The sequence below is a fragment of the Nannospalax galili genome, unplaced genomic scaffold (assembly GCF_000622305.1).
Source record: "Nannospalax galili isolate Female #2095 unplaced genomic scaffold, S.galili_v1.0 scaffold104, whole genome shotgun sequence".
In the NCBI taxonomy this organism is placed as follows: Eukaryota; Metazoa; Chordata; class Mammalia; order Rodentia; family Spalacidae; genus Nannospalax; species Nannospalax galili.
The window spans coordinates 4,794,050-4,811,809 of NW_008353596.1; the positions used below are offsets into that span (position 1 = coordinate 4,794,050).

General features: G+C 44.5%; 1 protein-coding gene and 1 pseudogene across 7 annotated transcripts in view; both read left to right on the forward strand.

The window, feature by feature from the left end:
* Positions 1-590: 590 nt before the first annotated feature.
* LOC103748218 lies at positions 591-1,201 on the forward strand (annotated as a pseudogene).
* Positions 1,202-3,066: 1,865 nt separating this feature from the next.
* Positions 3,067-17,760, forward strand: part of Fam234a (family with sequence similarity 234 member A) — a 44,399-nt gene continuing 29,705 nt past the window's right edge. For 2 of the 7 annotated variants that reach the window (XM_008850805.3, XM_008850806.2), the window contains exon 1: positions 3,067-3,213. The gene's annotated coding sequence lies outside the window, so the exon portion shown is untranslated. Of the gene's footprint in view, positions 3,214-3,356; positions 3,504-17,760 lie in introns of those variants that run through there. The other 5 variants (XM_008850803.3, XM_008850804.3, XM_008850801.3 and 2 more) reach the window with 4 other exon arrangements.

Below are 17,760 nucleotides of genomic sequence, written 5' to 3' on the forward strand. Positions count from 1 at the left end.
CTGGTCTACATAGCAAGTTCCAGGCCAGCTGGGGCTACAGGGAGACTCTGTCTCAATAAAACAAAAAAGAGAAGTATTTATGTATGAAAATTAAGATGGCTAGATGTTTCCAAAATATGAAAATGGTAAAGACTATGCAAGTAATAAAGGTTTGGGTAGCTTTGTTATGATATATAAAAGATGAGACAAAATAGGGCTGGAAAGATGACTCAGTGGTTAATAGCATTGACTGTTCTTGTAGAGGATCCAGGCTCAATTCCCAGCACCCACATAATGACCAACAACCATCTGTAACTCCAGTAAAAGGGGATCTGACACCCTCTTCTGACCTCTGAGGACATTGCAAGACACAGGTGCACTTGAACACATGCAGGCAATACATTCATACACATAAAAGTAATAAATATAAAAAAAAGATGAGACAAAATAATATATAATCTTAAACTCTCTAAGGTCATAGTTCAATCAACTAGTTTAAAGAACAGTATATATGTCTAGTCAAAGTTTATTTAAGAATGTTTGTTTTTTTCTCTTCCTGTCTGTGCCAGGACTGTATGGAGCAAGTGAGATGCCAGGTCTGTGCCCTCAGAATGACAGAGTGGGAGACAGACACACCAGCAATGGCACAGACTCTGGACATCAAGCTATTTGGTAAATGGAGCACTGATGATGTTCAAATCAATGATATTTCTCTGCAGGATTACATTTCCTTGAAGGAGAAGTATGTCAAGTACCTGCCTCACAGTGCAGGGTGGTATGCTGCCAAATGCTTCTGCAAAGCACAGTGCCCCATCGTGGAGTGCCTCACCAACTCCATGATGACGCATGGCTACAACAACAGCAAAAAGCTCATATCTGTGTGCATCATCAAGCATGGGTTTGAGATCATCCACCTACTCACTGGTGAGAACCCTCAGCAGGTTCTGGTGAATGCCATTATCAACAGTGGCCCCCAGGAAGGCTCACAGGCATCAGGCAAACCAGGACAGTGAGATGGCAGGCTGTGGATGTGTCCCCACTGTGCAGGGTGATTCAGACCATCTGGCTACTGTGCAAAGGTGCTCCTGAAGCTGCCTTACAGAACATCAAGACCATCGCTGAGTGCCTGGCAAATGAGTTCATCAATGCTGCCAAGGGTTCCTCCAACTCCTACGCCATCAAGAAGGACAAGCTGGAACATGTGGCCAAGTCCAACCGTTAAATCCCAGTTGCTGCCTAATAAAATGTGTGCCCTCTGGGACAGTTAAAAAAAAAAGTTTGGTTTTTGCTCAAGCTTTATCTACATATCACATGGTAATTAAAAGTCCAAGATTGGAGGCTGGGTGTGGTGGCACATGCCTTTAACCCCAGCACTTGGGAGGCACAGGCAGGTGGATCTCTGTGAGTTTAAGGCCAGCCTGGTCTACATAGTGAGTTCCAGGACAGCTGGGGCTACAGGGAGACCCTGTCTCAAAAAGACAAAAACAAAAACAAAAACATATTGACAGGGTCACATGTAACTCATGTTGATCAGAAAATCACTGTCATTGTCACTGGTGAAAACTTTAAAATCATTTTGAAAATGTAGACAGTGACTTGAGATAGAGAATTTCTAACCATGGAAAAATCTTGCTCTCTCTCTCTCTCTCTCTGATAGTCTCCTGCTTACATTGAAGTGGATATGTAGCACAGGATGACCTTGAATTTTGGATTCTCCTGCTTTGACTTTCTAAGTGTTAGACTTAGGAGGGCAAAAAAAGGAAGGTGTTTAAAGTTTAGAAATAAGAGTCAGAGCCAGACCTGCAACAGGCAAGAATGAGTTCCTTTGATTCAGGGAACAGCAAAGGCTCATAAACTCTTCCTTGAGGAATGATTACCTATGATCTGAAGGTGGAGCAGTCTGATCTTATATAGGAACTCTGCTGCACACAGCTGTAAGCTCTGTGCCAGGATCTGGTGTCCTTGAGGGTCTCTTCTGAAGATTATTTACTCATGCAGGTGGTGGGTGAGTTATCTAAAGTACTAAAGGAAACAGGTGGTCTCCATAAACAGTCTCTCTCAGGCCAGGGAGTGACCAGTTGCTAAAGCTTGAGCAAGGCCAGGCTGCCAATTTGGGCCAGTTAGACACCTTAAGGGATTTATGGTCTTCTCTAATGAGGCTTATGGCTCTTCTGCAACTCACATATTCTGTCAATAACAGAACATTACAGGTGTGCACCATCACTTCTGGTTTATGCTGTGCCTGTTAGACAAGCACTCTACCAGCTGAACTATATTCCTAATCCTTGATTTATCTTTTATATTAAATATGTCCATCAGAAGACTTCTGTAAACAAGGAAGGTAGTGTATGCCTTTAGCCCCAGCACTCAGGAGGCAGAGAAAGGGAGATACTGAGTTCAAGGCCAACCTGGTCCTCACATACACAGAGAGTTGCAGGTCAGCAAGGGGCAATACGTCTCAAAAAAAAAAAAAAAAAAATGAACAAACCACTGTGAAAAGATAAACCTCAGACATTTACAATACACACCATTGACAAAACAATAGAACTATAGTAAGAAACAAACCATTCAGAAACTGATTTAATGATATGGACTGGCATTCAAAGAGGAAATACTGTGATCAATAAGCACGAAAATGATATGCAGCTAGTGGCTGGTAACCCCCAAGCAAGAAAGAACCCGGGGAAAGGATATTTTTGCAGTCTGGTGACCCACGCTGCCCTTCACGGTTTCCCTGGGGTCAAATGTGCAACATGAGGCCCAATATAACACAGCAGACCGGGCCAAAAAACGTCAGTTCCTCAGCAGACAGACCCAACAGGAGACCAAGAGCTTCCGTTGCTTAGCAACTCACTTAGACTGAAGGACGGGGGCCACTCCCGGGCTGCGCCCCTTTCACCAACCGGATGTGACGCTCACACAGGCGGGGTGGGACTAGTGCGAATCCGAGACAGCTCCGGGGCGCGGCTTGTGGGGGCGGGGCCTGGGAGAGGGCCCTGCTGCATCGGGGGCGGAGTGACACGGACCTGCGGCGGGGGAGGGGCCTAGGCGGCTGGGGCTCGTCGTGGGGGTGTGGCACGCTGCTGCTTTGCGGCTGGGTAGGGAGGGGGCGAGCTGCAACCCGGCTGGTAGCTGCTGTCTGGCCTCCGAGGACCACAACTGAGCTAGCCTCTGCAGTCCTGGGTCGCTGGCTGAGGGGTCGGAGCGAGCGGCCGCGGCGGAGAGTCGATTGAGGTAAGTCTCAACGCGCTCCTGCGCTCTGGCAGGAGCCGGCTGTGTTTGGTGACTGGCAGCACGCTGGGGCCTGGGGCGTGCTGGGCGCAGCGCGTACGCCAGGGGACGCCGAGGGCGGCGCCAACTGGGCCTGAGCTCCCGGAGCATTGGGGTCAGGCATGGGGCCTAATGGCCTCTGTGCGCCCGACTCGGCAGATCAAGTCGGTGCTGGGCGGCGTCGGTCCCCGGAGCAAGTGCGCAGTGCCCAGCGGGCGCAACCGGGGTGACAACCTGAGGGACCGTGGCCGCAGGTAGAGGTCGGCTCGCGCCGAGCCCTGCCGCATCCCGCTTCAGTGAGAATCAGACTGTGGAGGGAAAAATTGAGGGAGCAGGGGTAAAACGGGCCCAGCAGGATGAGGTGGATGAGGCCAGGGAGGTGCTGCGGCTGCTGGGGGACATCCTCATCCTTCACTCTCTCAGGTCTCGCTGCTGTTTGTTCTTTTCCCGCCTCTTCCTCCTCCACCTGCCTCAGCCTTCCAAGTGCTGAAATTACAGGTGGTCATCCCCACCTGCTTCTGTTTTAGCTTTTTTGTTTGTTTTTTTAACCACCCCTTCCTTGAGTTTCTTATCTTTTGTTTTATAACAAACACAAAGTTTACTGGATTAAAAGAACCTTTATGTTGGGTGTGGTGATGCATGCCTCTAATACTAGCACTTGAGGCTGAGACAGGAGGATTGTGGTGAGTTTGTGGCCAGCCGGCGCTACAGTATGAGGCTTTTTCTAAAAGTAAATAAATACAAAAAAGTAAATTTGTAAAAATAAAACCTTTATGAGTCAACACTTTCAGTGGGTTGAGGAATCAATTGTAGTCTACCTGGGTGATGTTGGCCTAGTGTCTTTCTCACCAGGCATCAGGATCTAAGTTCGAGATAGCTCACATGGCCAGTGGCAGTACTTCTCTCTGCCTCCTGAGCCTTTTCTGTTGTTTTCAGCTGGCAGCTGTCTTTTTTCATAGGGAGTTGTCTGTGGGGGAAGTGACTGGTGGAAAACACTGTACTTTTTATGACCTACTTTGAGAAATCCAACAAACACTTTCTCCACATTCTGTATTACTAAATACAAAGGATCCCATTTTGTGAATTTTGTGTGTACACATGGTACATGTAGGCACTCTTTTTCCTACAGGAATGGTGAGTGGCATGATGATTTTAAAATATATTCACAAGTTGGACATGGTACATAAGCTGCAGGTACACATGTGTCACACTTGTGGAGGTCAGAGGACAGCTTGCAGGAGTAGGTTCTCTCTCCACCATGTAGGTTCCTGGGATGGAGCTTGGGTTGTCAGGCTTGGCAGCATGTTCCTTTACCCACTGAGCCATCTTGCTAGTCTCCATCTCCTTTTTTGAGACAGGGTCTCTCACTGACCTAGCCCTTGCCAAGTAAACTGGCCATCAAGTTATAGTGAATTCTCTTTGTTTCCTGTTGCCCAGTGCTGGAATTATAAGTTTGTGTCATGGCCCAGCACTTGGGAGACTGAAGGATCATTGGGAGTTTGAGGCTAGCCTAGTCTATATTGCAAGTTCTAGGCCAGCCAGGGCCACACAATGACATCTTGCCCACCCCTGCCCCCAAATCCCCACAAAATGTGTGTGTTACCATACCAGCACTTTTCTTATTGATCACCCCAGCTCCCTCACTTTTTTTGTAGGGGAGTGCCCTTTGAGACAAAGTCTTGCTTTGTAGCCCAGGCTAGCACTCGTGATATTGACCAGGCTGGCTCCAAACTTGTGGTGATCTTCTTTCCTCTCTAGAGTGCTGGTATTTTAGGCATGTGGTACCATGTCCAGCTTGCGAATATATTTTAAAACCACCATGCCACTGATCATTCCTATAGGAAATAGAGTGCCTACTTTGTATAATTGCAGCTGGAATTCTGCACCTAATTCTGCACATGGCCCCTAATTTCTGTGAAATTGATTAGTTAATAGGTCTTGATATGGGGCCTTTCCCAGGGAAGTGAGGAGCTCAGCACAGCAGAGTGACAGTAAACACCTGGGAAAGTAGATTTTTTTACAAAATCACAGTGGTCTTACTAGAAAGAAAGCACAGGCGCTGGAGAGAATGCACAGGTGTTGTTACATCTGATTTACGTCGTGTGTTTCCAGTTGGCATTTAAAGTCACTTGATCTTGCAAGCTATACGTTTCTGAGAAAGTAGTTAATGAGCACATTAGTGAATCAATCTCCCAAGAGAAGCTGATGAGTATAGCAAGGATTGGACATTTATTCAGACATGTGCATGCTTTTGTTTATTGTCTGGCAGATACCACACTCTTATTTTATGTCCTTGGCAATCAAAAGCAGTAACAAGTGCATGCCCTTCAGTTCTATGAAGTCTCTGATGAGAGAACCTAGAGCAGTGTGAGGGGCACCCTAAGCCAGAGGGGCATGAGGATCAGGGAACGTATCCTGGTGGATTTTAGGTATAACTGGTTTTTGCAGCTGTGGTAGGAGCAAGTAGAGGAAGAAGGGCAGATGAAGACAGGGTCTCCCGGTAGTCCCAGCTGTCCTGGAACTCACTATGTAGACCAGACTTGCCTTGAACTTACAGCGATCTGCCTGCTTCTGCCTCCCAAGTGCTGGAATTAAAGTTGTACGCCACCAGGCCCAGCTATCTGTGGGTTTTGAAACCCACAGACTTAGTGTATTTGTTCCCACTCTTTGTTTATTTTAAATATTTTATTTATTATTTTATGTATATGAATGTATTGCCTGCATGTGTGTGAGTGTACCCGTGTTGTGCAATTCCTCAGAGGTCAGAAGAGGGCTTCGGATTCCTCTGGAACTGGAGTTAAGGACGGTTTGTAGCTGCCATGTGGGTTCTGGGAATCAAACCCAGGTCCTCTGCAAGAACAGCCAGTGCTCTTAACCACTGGGCCATCTCTCCAAGCCCCCTGGTCCCACTTATTGTAAACTCCTTCATGGAACTTAGGTTATTAGGATAGAACACACGTAAAAGATGCTGATTCCTAGCTGAATAACCAGGAAGTAGATGCTGAGGGACCAAATAGCTTATCTCTGAAGTGAAGTAAATTTTACAATGATTAGAGGTTGAGCATGCAGGAGAAGTGTGCTGGTTCCTAGGGGGAAATTACTGGTTATTGTTGACAGTCAGTCAGTCGGATAGTTGGTTTATAGAGGTGGTGATCTCTGCTTTTGTGAATGTATAGATATGTACATTATGAAAGTTTAAAAAAATGATACGGTGATGAGTTGTGGTAGTGCAGACCTTTAACCCTAGGGCTTGAGAGGTGGAAGCAGGAGGATCAGGAGTTCAAGGCCAGTTTCAGCTATATAGTGAATTGAAAACCAGCATGAATTATTTGAGACCCTGTGTCAAACAACAACAAAACTCAAAATGATATGGGAGGCTGAGGCAAGAGGATCACTGCAAGTTTGAAGCCCACCTGGGCTAATTAGTGAGATCCTGTCTTAAAAAACAGAAGCAGGGGCTGGAGAGATGACTCAGTGGTTAAGAATACTGGTCATTTGCTGGGCATGGTGGCACATGCCTTTAGTCCCAGCACTTGGGAAGCAGAGGCAGGAGGATCTCTGTGAGTTCAAGGCCAGCCTGGTCTACAAAGTGAGTTCCAGGACAGCTGGGGTACAGGGAGACCCTGTCTCAAAAAGACCAAAAAAAAAAAAAAAAAAGAACACTGGTTGTTCTTGCAGAAGACCTGGGTTCGAATCCCAGCACCCATATGGTAGCTAACAACTGTCCGTAACTCCAGTTCCAGGGGATCCGACAGCCTCTTCTGTCCTCCAAGGGCATTGTACCACACGGGTGCATTTACAGGCAATACACATAAAATAAAATAAAAAAACAAAAACAGAAGCAAAGCTTGGTGTGGTGGAACAAACCTTTAATCCCAGCACTTGGGAGGTAGAAGCAAGTGGATCTCTGTGAGATCAAGGCCAGCCTAGTCTGCGTAGCATGTTATAGGCCTGTTGAGGTTACAGGAAGACCCCAGAAACAACAAAAATAGGAAGTAAAGTTGCTTACTTGGAGTTATACTTTATCTTCTTTTTTGTTGGTTTTTTTTTTCATATTTATCTTCTTAATAGTTCCCCTACTTAATTTAAGAATGAAATGGAATAACACTGATTTATGGGGAAATTACAGAAAATAAATCAACTAGAATTCAGGGAAAAAGCTGGTCTGGGCTGGCCATGTGGTGGCACATGCCTTTAATCCCAGCACTTGGGAGGCAGAGGCAGGTGGGGATCTCTGTGAGTTCCAGGCCTACAGGGAGACCCTGTCTCAAAACAAAACAATTCCAGGTCAGTCTGAGATACATGAGACCCTGTCTCAGAAAAAGAAAAAGGGAACACCTTCCTGGACTCACCCTAGAATTCAGGAAAAAAGTTTATTCTCTGGACAAATCTGTAAAACTCAATCTGAAACAGTTGCCTTTCTGAGCTGAATATGGGCTGCATGTGCTCATACTTTATGTCTTAGTCAGGAAACCATAACCTTAAAATTTGTTCTTCGAGAAGTTATTGTGGGTCTGTCCTTTGTTTTGAGGTCATTCTTAGTGAAGAGAGGCAATAGTTATTCCCTGTAAACAACTGAACACTGTAGCCGTCGTTATCTTCCATCTGCTTGGCTCAGCAGGAAAACCCAGTACTGCCTAGTTGGTGGTTATAGGTGTCTCTCAAATATCTCATTTGATTGCAGTGAATACATGGACCAATCTTGGAAATGGCACATTCCATGTAATGTAAAAGTCATTCTTTTGTTCTTAGTTTTTTTGGGACAGGGTCTTGCTATGTGGCCCAGGCTGACTTTCAGCTCCCTTGGTCCTCCTGCCTCTGTCTCCTGAGTGGTTCAGTTACTGATATGCCCCATCATGCCCAGCTGTAAATACATTCTTCAGTTACTTGGGTGTTTGACATCTAGTTTCGGGACAAGCACTTGGGCACACTTGCTGTAAGATTGGTTAGTGATGATAAATCAGGAGTCTGAAATGTAGGCTCTAGAAACAAGGAGACTGGGTTGTCTTATTCATCTTTTTGTTTGGAGACATGATTCTTAAAAATCTTGTGCCCATTTCACCAATATTTGAATCTTCACTGTGTGTGGCTCAGGGGACATAGCAGACATCTTCCTGTCCTAAAATACCCATTGAGCTGTAGGAGGATGAGTATGTCCCCTGTGTTTTGGGGTTATGGATGTACCACAGTAATGGAGTGCTGGCAAACAGATGCCAAGCTCTGAGTTCCATCCCCAGCAGCACACCAAGTGTTTTGAAAGAAAATTACTGAGTTCCCTGAATTAGGAGAACATTAACAAGGGTTAGCAAGAGTCAAACCAAACTTCTTTAAGACTTCATGCTATTTAAGCTGAGATTTGAAGAACTAAATAGAGGGGGTAGATCCAGTCACCACCCCCTCCCCCCCCCGTGTGTGTGTGAAAATAGTACACAATAAGTGACCAAAGGTGGTTCTCAGGCAGAAGGACACAAATGCCCAATAACATGACAATGACAAGATGCAGGATATTCTAGTAATTCTACTAAGTATGAAATGAATTAGGGGCAAGAAGTACCCTAATAAATCTGTGCCACTTTTACTCAAACCTAAAAACGACTGTGGACCTTGTCAGTGTATAGTGCTAAAGTGGTAAATCTTTTTTAATTAATTAATTAATTAATTTATTTTTGGTCTTTTTGAGACAGGGTCTCCCTGTAGCCCCAGCTGTCCTGGAACTCACTATGTAGACCAGGCTGGCCTTGAACTCACAGAGATCCGCCTACCTCTGCCTCCCGAGTGCTGGGATTAAAGATGTTTGCCACCACGTCTGGCTTATGTATTATTTTTTATGAAGCACAATTGTTTATTAAAAGACATGTTTAAATTTTAAACATTAGGGTTAAGAGACAGAGAGGAACTCGGGAAGAAAGACATACCTAAGAAGGATGTGGACTACTTGAAGAAGAGGGTTTTTTTTTTTTTTTTTGGTTGTTAATTTGTTTTGTTTTGTTTTGTTTTGAGACAGGGTCTTACTCTAGAGTCCAGGCTAGCCTTGAACTTGCAGTGATCCTCCTGCTTCAACCTTACAAGGGCTAGTATTACAGGCATATACTACCAGGCCCAATTGCAAGGTGATCTTTTAAACCATTGACAAAGTTTGCTTCTGTTACCGATAAAACTAGATAGTGAAATTAATATGTAATCAGAGTTTTCTCTAGGTAGTCCCAAGTATTTTCCTGATTTAATAAGCTGTCTTCCAGCTGGGCATGGTGGCTTGTGCCTATATATCCAGAATTTGGCAGGCTGAAGCAGGAGGATTGCCTCAATTTCAAGATGAACCTGGGCTGCACAGTGAGTTCTAGACCAGTCTGGGTTGCAGAGTGAGACCACTTCCTTAAAAAGAGAAAACAGAATCCCAGCACTCAGGAGGCAGAGGCAGGTGGATCTCTGAGAGTTCAAGGCCAGCCTGGTCTACGTAGTGATTTCCAGGTTAGCTGGGGCTATACGGAGACCCTGTCTCAAAAAGACCAAAACAAAATAAAATAAAAAGAGAAAACAGGGCTGGAGAGATGGCTCAGCAGTTAAGAGCACTGGCTGAGGTACCAGGTTAGATTCCTAGCACCTGCATGGGGGCTAATAGCCATCTGTAACTCCAGTTCCAGATCCAATGCCCTCTTCTGACCTCTGTGGGTGCACTTAAATACATGCGGGCAATACACTCATACACATAAAATTAAGAAAATAAAAAGAGAAAATGGGCTGGAGAGATAGCTCAGTGGTTAAGAGCACTCACTGCTCTTCCAGAGCACCCAGGTTTGGTTACCAGCACCCACACAGCAGCAAACAGCCAGCTGTAACTCCAGCTCCAAGGCATCTGATGCCCTCTTTTGATCTCCACAGGTACTGCATGCATGTGGTACACTGACATACATGCAGACAAAACTCTCATATACATAAAATTAAAACACTAGATAGTTTTTAAATTTTTTATTGAATTTTGTATATTTCATACAGAAAATAATTTTTATACCCCCCCTTAGCACCCTTCCTATAGTCCCCCACTGGAGGTCATACCTTCTGTCATTTGTGTTAAGGCCTATCATGTATAGTTAGTGTCCCCAGATGCCCCTCAGTGCATGATCATCCACTGGGATCTAGTCAGACTATCTAGAGTTCCTCTCTTTAAGAAGAGCAGTTCAGCTGGGCTTGGTGGTGCACACCTTTAATCCCAGCACTTGGGAGGCAGAGGCAGGCGGATCTCTGTGAATTCGAGGCCAGCCTGATCTACATAGTGAGTTCCAGGACAGCTGGGGCTATAGGGAGACCCTGTCTCAAAAAGACACACACAGAGAAAAAAAAACCAAAAAACAGCTCATTCTCAGCCATCAGTAATCAGCTGCCAGTAGTTCTTTGACTAAGATTGGGGCTTGTGGTTCATTTCCACAGTTCTGTGCTGGGTTTTTGTCTGCTTAAGTTTGCCTGAGTCTTGTGTATACACTATTGCTATAGGTTTGTATGAGAAGAGTCCTAGGAGCCTGGAGGGCTCTATTTCCATATGGTCATGCACCTCCTCCCTGGCTCTTAGAATCTTTCTGCCCCCTCTTCCACAATGATCCCTGAACCCTGGGTGGGTGGATTTTAATACAGGAGTCCTGTCCAAGGACCCATACTCTGTAGGCACTTGTTCTCTGACTTTTGGCCATTTGTGACCTTTTTTGTTCTTGGCCCTCTGTTGCATGAGGGAAAAACATTAAATAATTAAAAAGAGAGAGAGAGGAAAAAAAGCTGCCTTCTGTTTGAGCCCAGTCTCTCATCACTCTCCCCTTCCCCCTTCCTTGGACATATATCTTCTGGTCTCATTTATTTATTTATTTGTTTAATTTTTGGGGGTCTTTTTGAGACCGGGTCTCCCTGTAGCCCCAACTGGCCTGAAACTTGCTATATAGATCAGGCTGGCCTGGAACTCCCAGAGCTCCACCTGCCTCCACCTCCCAAGTGCTGGGATTAAAGGTGTGTGCCACCATGCCCAGCCTCATTTATTTATTTTATTATTTTAAAATTTTTTATTTTTTTTATTTTATGTGTATGAGTGTATTGCCTGCATATGTGTAAGTGCACCCATGTTGTGCAGTGCCCATGGAGGTCAGAAGAGGGTGTCCTGTCCCCTGGAACTGGAGTAATGGACAGTTGTTAGCTGCCATGTGGGTGCTGGAATTTGAACTTGGGTCTTCTGTAAGAAGAGTCAGTATTCTTAACTGCTGAGTCATCTCTCCAGCCCCCATTTATTTAAGTTTTAAGTATCCTTGATTGAAAAGTAGTCAAAACTTACCTGCTTTGTAAAACTGTCATTAAGTGAACAGGTAAAAGTAAAACCTAGCTTTGCATGTTTCTTTTTTTGGTCTTTGAGACAGGGTCTGCTTGTAGCCCCAGCTGACCTGGAACTCGCTATGTAGACCAGGCTATCCTCTAATACACAGAGTTTCACCTGCCTCTGCCTTCCAAGTGCTGGAATTAAAGGTGTGTGCCGCCTGGCCTTTGTTTCCCTTTCTTTGACAGGGTCTCATCTAGCTCAGATTGACCTGGAACTCACTCTATAGCCTTGAATTTCTGATCTTCCTAATAGTATCTCCCACATCTGGGATTACAGGCATGAAGAACCCACCAACCACACCCCCTCAGTTTGTTTTAATTTAAAAAATTAGTGTGTGTGTGTTTGTCCATGCATGATGTATGTGTGGGCAGGTGCAAGTGCCATGGCATGCATGTGGCGATCAGAGGACAGCTTTGTGGAGTTGGTTCTCTTTCCACCTTCATGTGGGTTCTGGGGATCAAGCTCAGGTTGTCAGCACTTTTACCTGCTGAACCATCTCCAAGTCAGTTTTTGAACTATATTAACTATGTTTTAGATTGAAGTGCTTTTTTAAAAATTTTATGTGTATGCGTGTATTGCCTGCATGTAGGTAAGTGCACCCATGTCGTGCAATGCCCTCAGAGGTCAGAAGAGGCTGTAGGATCCCCTGGGACTGGAGTTACGGACAGTTGTTAGCTGCCGTATGGGTGCTGGGATTCGAACCCGGGTCTCTGAAAGAACAACCAGTGTTTTTAACCGCTGAGCCATTTCTCCAGCCTGTGAAGTGCTTATTTTTGAATGTTAGATCTCTTTGGCTGATCTCCCTTGTTCATTGTCTGAAATCCCCCTAAATATATATTTTTTAAATGCTTTAAAAGAATGTTTGTTTGAGCTTGGCATGGTAGTATAGTGTAGGCCTATAATCTCGGCACTTGGAGGTAGAGGTAGGAGGATCAGGAATTCAGGGTCATAGCTACATAATGAGTTTGAGGTTAGCCAGGGCTACAAAGGATGAAGAACCTGCAGAGGTGACTTATTAACTACTTGCTGTGTAAGCACAAGAGCTTTGAGTTTGGATCCCTAGCACCCATGAAAAAATATGAGTATATCAGTGTTGTGTTTGTAACCCCAGCACTGGGGAGATAGAGATAGGCCGATTCCCTGAAGCTCATTTGCCCAGCCAGTCTACCTCCAGGTTCAGAGAAAGACCCTGTCTCAAGAAATAAGGTAGAACCTGATACTGACCTCACTGTTTTATATATCTGTATCTATGTATCTTTGTCTGTCTATCCACCTGTCCATCCATCCATCCATTCACCCATCATCTATGTATCTAAATTAGACCCTGGATTGGAGAGATGGCTCGGTGGTTAAGAGAACATACTGCTCTTGCAAAGGACATTCCCAGCACCTACACTGGGCAACTCACAACTGCCTATAAGTCCAGTTCCAGAGGAATCTCATGCTGCTGGCCTCTGAGACCCTTCTCCCAGGGCACCTGCACTCACGTACGCATACCCCCATGCACATGGCACACACATAAGCATAATTTGTTTGTTTGTTTGTTTTTGTCTTTTTGAGACAGGGTCTCCCTGTAGTCCCAGCTGACCTGAACTCACTATGTAGACCAGGCTGGCCTTGAACTCACAGTGATCCGCCTGCCTCTGCCTCCTGAGTGCTGGGACTAAAGGTGTGTATCACCACGCCCAGCATAAACATAATTAAACATAAAATCTTTTAAAAAATTAAAACTTCTACTTCAAGATATCTGTAGAAATGCCAGTTATTTGCACTATTCTTCCTGTAGTTTTAATGCTTTCCATAAGTATAAAGCATACAGAATCAGATTTTTTAAATATTTTATTTATTATTATTATTTTTTTATTTTATGTGTATGAGTGTTATGCCTGCATGTAAGTAAGTGCACCCATGTTGTGTAATGCCTGCAGAGGACAGAAGAGGCTGTTGGATCCCCTGGAACTGGAGTTACAGACAGTTGTTAGCTGCCATGTAGGTGCTGGGATTCGAACCCTGGTCTTCTGCAAAAACAGTGTTCTTAACCGCTGAGCCATCTCTCCAGCCCCCAGATTTGTTTTTTATTCTCTGTTCTTGTTGACTCAGAAATTTAGAACACTCAGGGGGAAGAGGGGGCACATTTTATTTCCTTTCTGCATCTACCTTGTTAATGAGCTACACAAGCTGTTGCTCAATTTTATTGCTTTTTCTCCACAATCAAAGTTTTTACTCAGGTCACAGTAGCCTGTGTATTACCTGGAGGACAGGTGTGGCAGCCCCAGTGGACTTGATTATAGCAATGACTGAATGATTTCATGAGATAGTCCATGGTGCCAACAAATAATCTAGAAAACCATCATGGGGATTATTTTCAGGTAATTTTTAAAAATATATTTTATTTATTATTTTTATTTTATGTATATGCATGTATTGCCTGCATGTAGGTAACTGCATCCATGTCATGCAATGCCTGTGGAGGACAGAAGAGGCTATTGGATCCCCTGGAACTGGAGTTAAGACAGTTGTTAGCTGCTATGTGGGTGCTGGAATTTGAACCCGGGTCTGCAAGAACAACCAATGTTCTTAACCGCAGAGCCATCTCTCTAGTCCTAGGTAATTATTTTTACCTTAAACAATATATATCATGGGTCTAAGGATAAAACTCATTGGATGCCCACTTGCCTGGCATATACAAGGCCCTAGTTTCAGTCCCTAGTACTGCAAAAATTAATGTTGTTGTGTGTGTACATGTTTCTGAATATGCATGAGTACAGTTATACATGTGTTCATGGGGAGGCTAGACATTGACATCAGGTGTCTTCCTCAGTTACTCTCCACCTTAGTTTTTGAGATAGGGTCTCTCTCTGAACCTGGCTAGGCTGCCTGGTGAGTAAGCCCAGGGAATCTTCCTGTCTCCATCTCTATATACCTAATTGGAGCATTTTTTTTTCTCTCTCACATTTTCCTTTATTTTTGTTTTGTATGATAGTAAGTCAAATATACTTTATAGTCATCATTTCAGATGCTCAGAATTGATAGAGAAAGTTCCAGTCAAGGAGCTGGGGAGATGGCTTAGTGGTAAGAACACTTGCTACACAAGCGTGGAGACCTGAGTTTGAATCCCCAGCACACACGTAAAAGCCAGGCATGGCCACACACGTCCATAGCCCCAGCACTGGAGGATGAGGGTGTGGGGATAGGAGGCTGACTAGGGTTTGCTGGCTGCCCACCTAGCAGAGAAATGGTCAATTCCAGGTTCAGTGAGAAACCCTGACTAAAGGGAATAAGGCAGATATCAAGACCCAAAGCCCTCCTGTGGTCTCTGCACACACAGAGGAATGTACAACCCCCATACAATGCATACACACACAGGTATGTACACATGCACAAATTCTGTGAACGACTGTCATAGTTAACTTTTTTCTGTTGCTGTAATAAAACACTGACCAAAAGTAGCTTGAGGAGGATAGGGTTTATTTGACACTTAAGTGTAATGGAAGAATGCTTCTTTTTTTCTTTTTTTTTTTTTTAAGGGAAGAGATGGGTAGGGGGGCCAGCCAGCAGTGAATGGTGAGTAGAGGGCAGGGGGAGGAAAGGTGAGGGGAGGACTTGGCGCAGGGCAGCATGGGAGGCGGCCCCAGGCGCCAACTGAAGAACACTTCTTACTGGCTTGCTCAGTTGCCTTTCTTTTACAGCCCAGGCCCATCTGCCTATGGATGGCACTTACTACCCACTGTGGGCTGGAACCTCTTTTATCAATTAACAGTTAAGAAAATGCTTCATAGACATGGCCACAGGCCAATCCAAGGGAGGAATTTCCTCAGGTGACATTCTCTCTTCCCAGATGACTCTAGTTTGTGTCAGGTTGACAAAAAGTTGACAAAAACTAACCTGCATAATGACCAAAAACTTGGTGCATGAATTTCTCATTTCTGTCCCTAAGATCACCAATAGGAGGTGGATGTGACAAAAAGAATACTGAGGGGCTGGAGAGATGGCTCAGCGGTTAAGAGCACTGACTGCTCTTGCAGAGGACACGTGTTCGATTCCCAGCACCCACATGGTGGCTACAAACCGTCCTTAACCCCAGTTCCAGGGGAATCCAAAGCCCTCTTCTGACCTCTGCAGCATTGCATGACACTGGTGCACTCACGTACATGCTGGCAATACACTCATACACATAAAATTTAAAAAAGTAATAATAATAAATTGTTTTTTAAAAAAAGAATACTGATAAGTACTGAAAAATACAAATCTCTTAACCTCAAGATCTTTAAAAAAAGATTTTATATATATATATTTAATTTTGTTTATATTTTTATTTTTTATGTGTATGAGTGTATTGCCTGCATGTGTGTAAGTGTACCCATTTTGTGCAGTGTCCAAGGAAGACAGAAGAGGGTATCAGATCCCCTGGAACTAGAGTTACAGACAGTTGTTAGGCGCCAATATAGGTGCTGGGATTTGAACCCAGATCTTCTGCAAGAACAGCCAGTACTCTTAATCGTTGAGCCATCTCTCCAGCCCCAGCCAAACATAAATTCTTTTGGGGCTTTCGTTTGTTTTGCTTTTTGAGGCAAAATGACATTGACCTTGATCCTGTCTCTACTTCCCAAGTACTGGGATTGCAAGTGTGCACCACCATGCCTAGTCTTGCCTTTCTAATAGCCAAATGGCCAGACTCTGTGGTTCGAATATAGTTTCCCTGACCGGAAATCAGTAACAGGTTTTCTTGGCAGCCAGGCCTCCTAAAGCTTTGTCTGTGCTCCAGATAATTTTTGATAATTAGAACAGAGAAAAGCATTAATACCTCCCTGGCAGTGATGAACAGCTCTTTGAACCTGTCTCATGCTGCCTTATTTGCAAGCTGGGTGACTGTGAACAGGCTGGTTTTGGCTGTGTTGCTCCTGAACCCTTTAATAACTAGCTTTGCTTGCTGAAAACTGAGTGGAGTCCTACCAAGGAAGTCTTTCCTAGGGAGCCTATGGGTATCATGCAGGAATTTCTGACCAGTTCTTTAATTCTCAGACTTTACTAGTTAAGTCTCCACTCACTGTTTCTGCAGCAAGGCATTAAACCTGTGTAGAGGGTGCTTAGCAATGAGAAGACTGTCCACCCTTTTGGTGTTTAAGCTGTCATCATGATCTGGCCTAAGTTTGTATTTGCTCTATGCTGAGTATTTGGGGGTGTAATTATCAATGAGTTTGGCTATGTCACTTTTTGTCTACTCTGGAAAGGGAAGTGATTGCAGAGGATAGCATTTAAAAATCCAGTAATTATTTTGAAATAGAGAGTTACAGCAGTCCAGTGGCTTGGCTGTTCTTTCACTATGTCCCTGAATTACCACAAAACTCCACTACTAATGATACTTTTCCAACAACAAGCAAAGCAAAACAAAAAGTTCTGTCTTTGGAACAAAATAGCTTCATAGTAAAGGGCTTTGAGGCATTGACTGGGGCTGCCCATGGGGAAACTAGTTCTTCCTCTTGAACTTGTATGAACTGACTCCATCTCCCTTTGTTAAGGGTTTTCTTTACCTTTTTGACTGTTTTGTTTGTATATATATATATATTCAAAAGATAGTATAACAATAAGTGCAGTGCTGTCTTATGGCTCCCCTTGCCTGGCTGGTAATGTCTCACAGGATTGGAGGTGTTATCTTTTTTTGGGGGGGCATCTTTTTGAGACAGGGTCTCCCTGTAGCCCCAGCTGTCCTGGAACTCACAATGTAGACCAGGTTGGCTTTAAACTCACAGAGGATCTGCCTGTCTCTGCCTCCTGAGTGCTGGGATTAAGGCACACACCACCACGCCCGGCTGGAGGTGTTATCTTACACAGAAACTTGGCTGTGGTACTGTGTGTTAATTCAAAGCCGACTTCACTTCTCCAGCTTGCCAGCCTTCACACACCTTCATGTGTGTACATGTGTGACTCTATAAACTTTGACCATAGGTGATACTTGTGTACCCAGCATCACAATCAGGGTGCCACCCTGTGCCTCTAGACAGAGACACTCCCTGTCCCACCTATACCCCACCCCTCATCCCTGACTGAAAGGAAGAACTGTCAGTGACATATCGCTCTGCTGCTGTGGGCATCCCATTGGGGCCATATAGTTTGCTCTTAGAAACTGCTCAAGCAATGATTCTGGGAGAAATGAATGATGG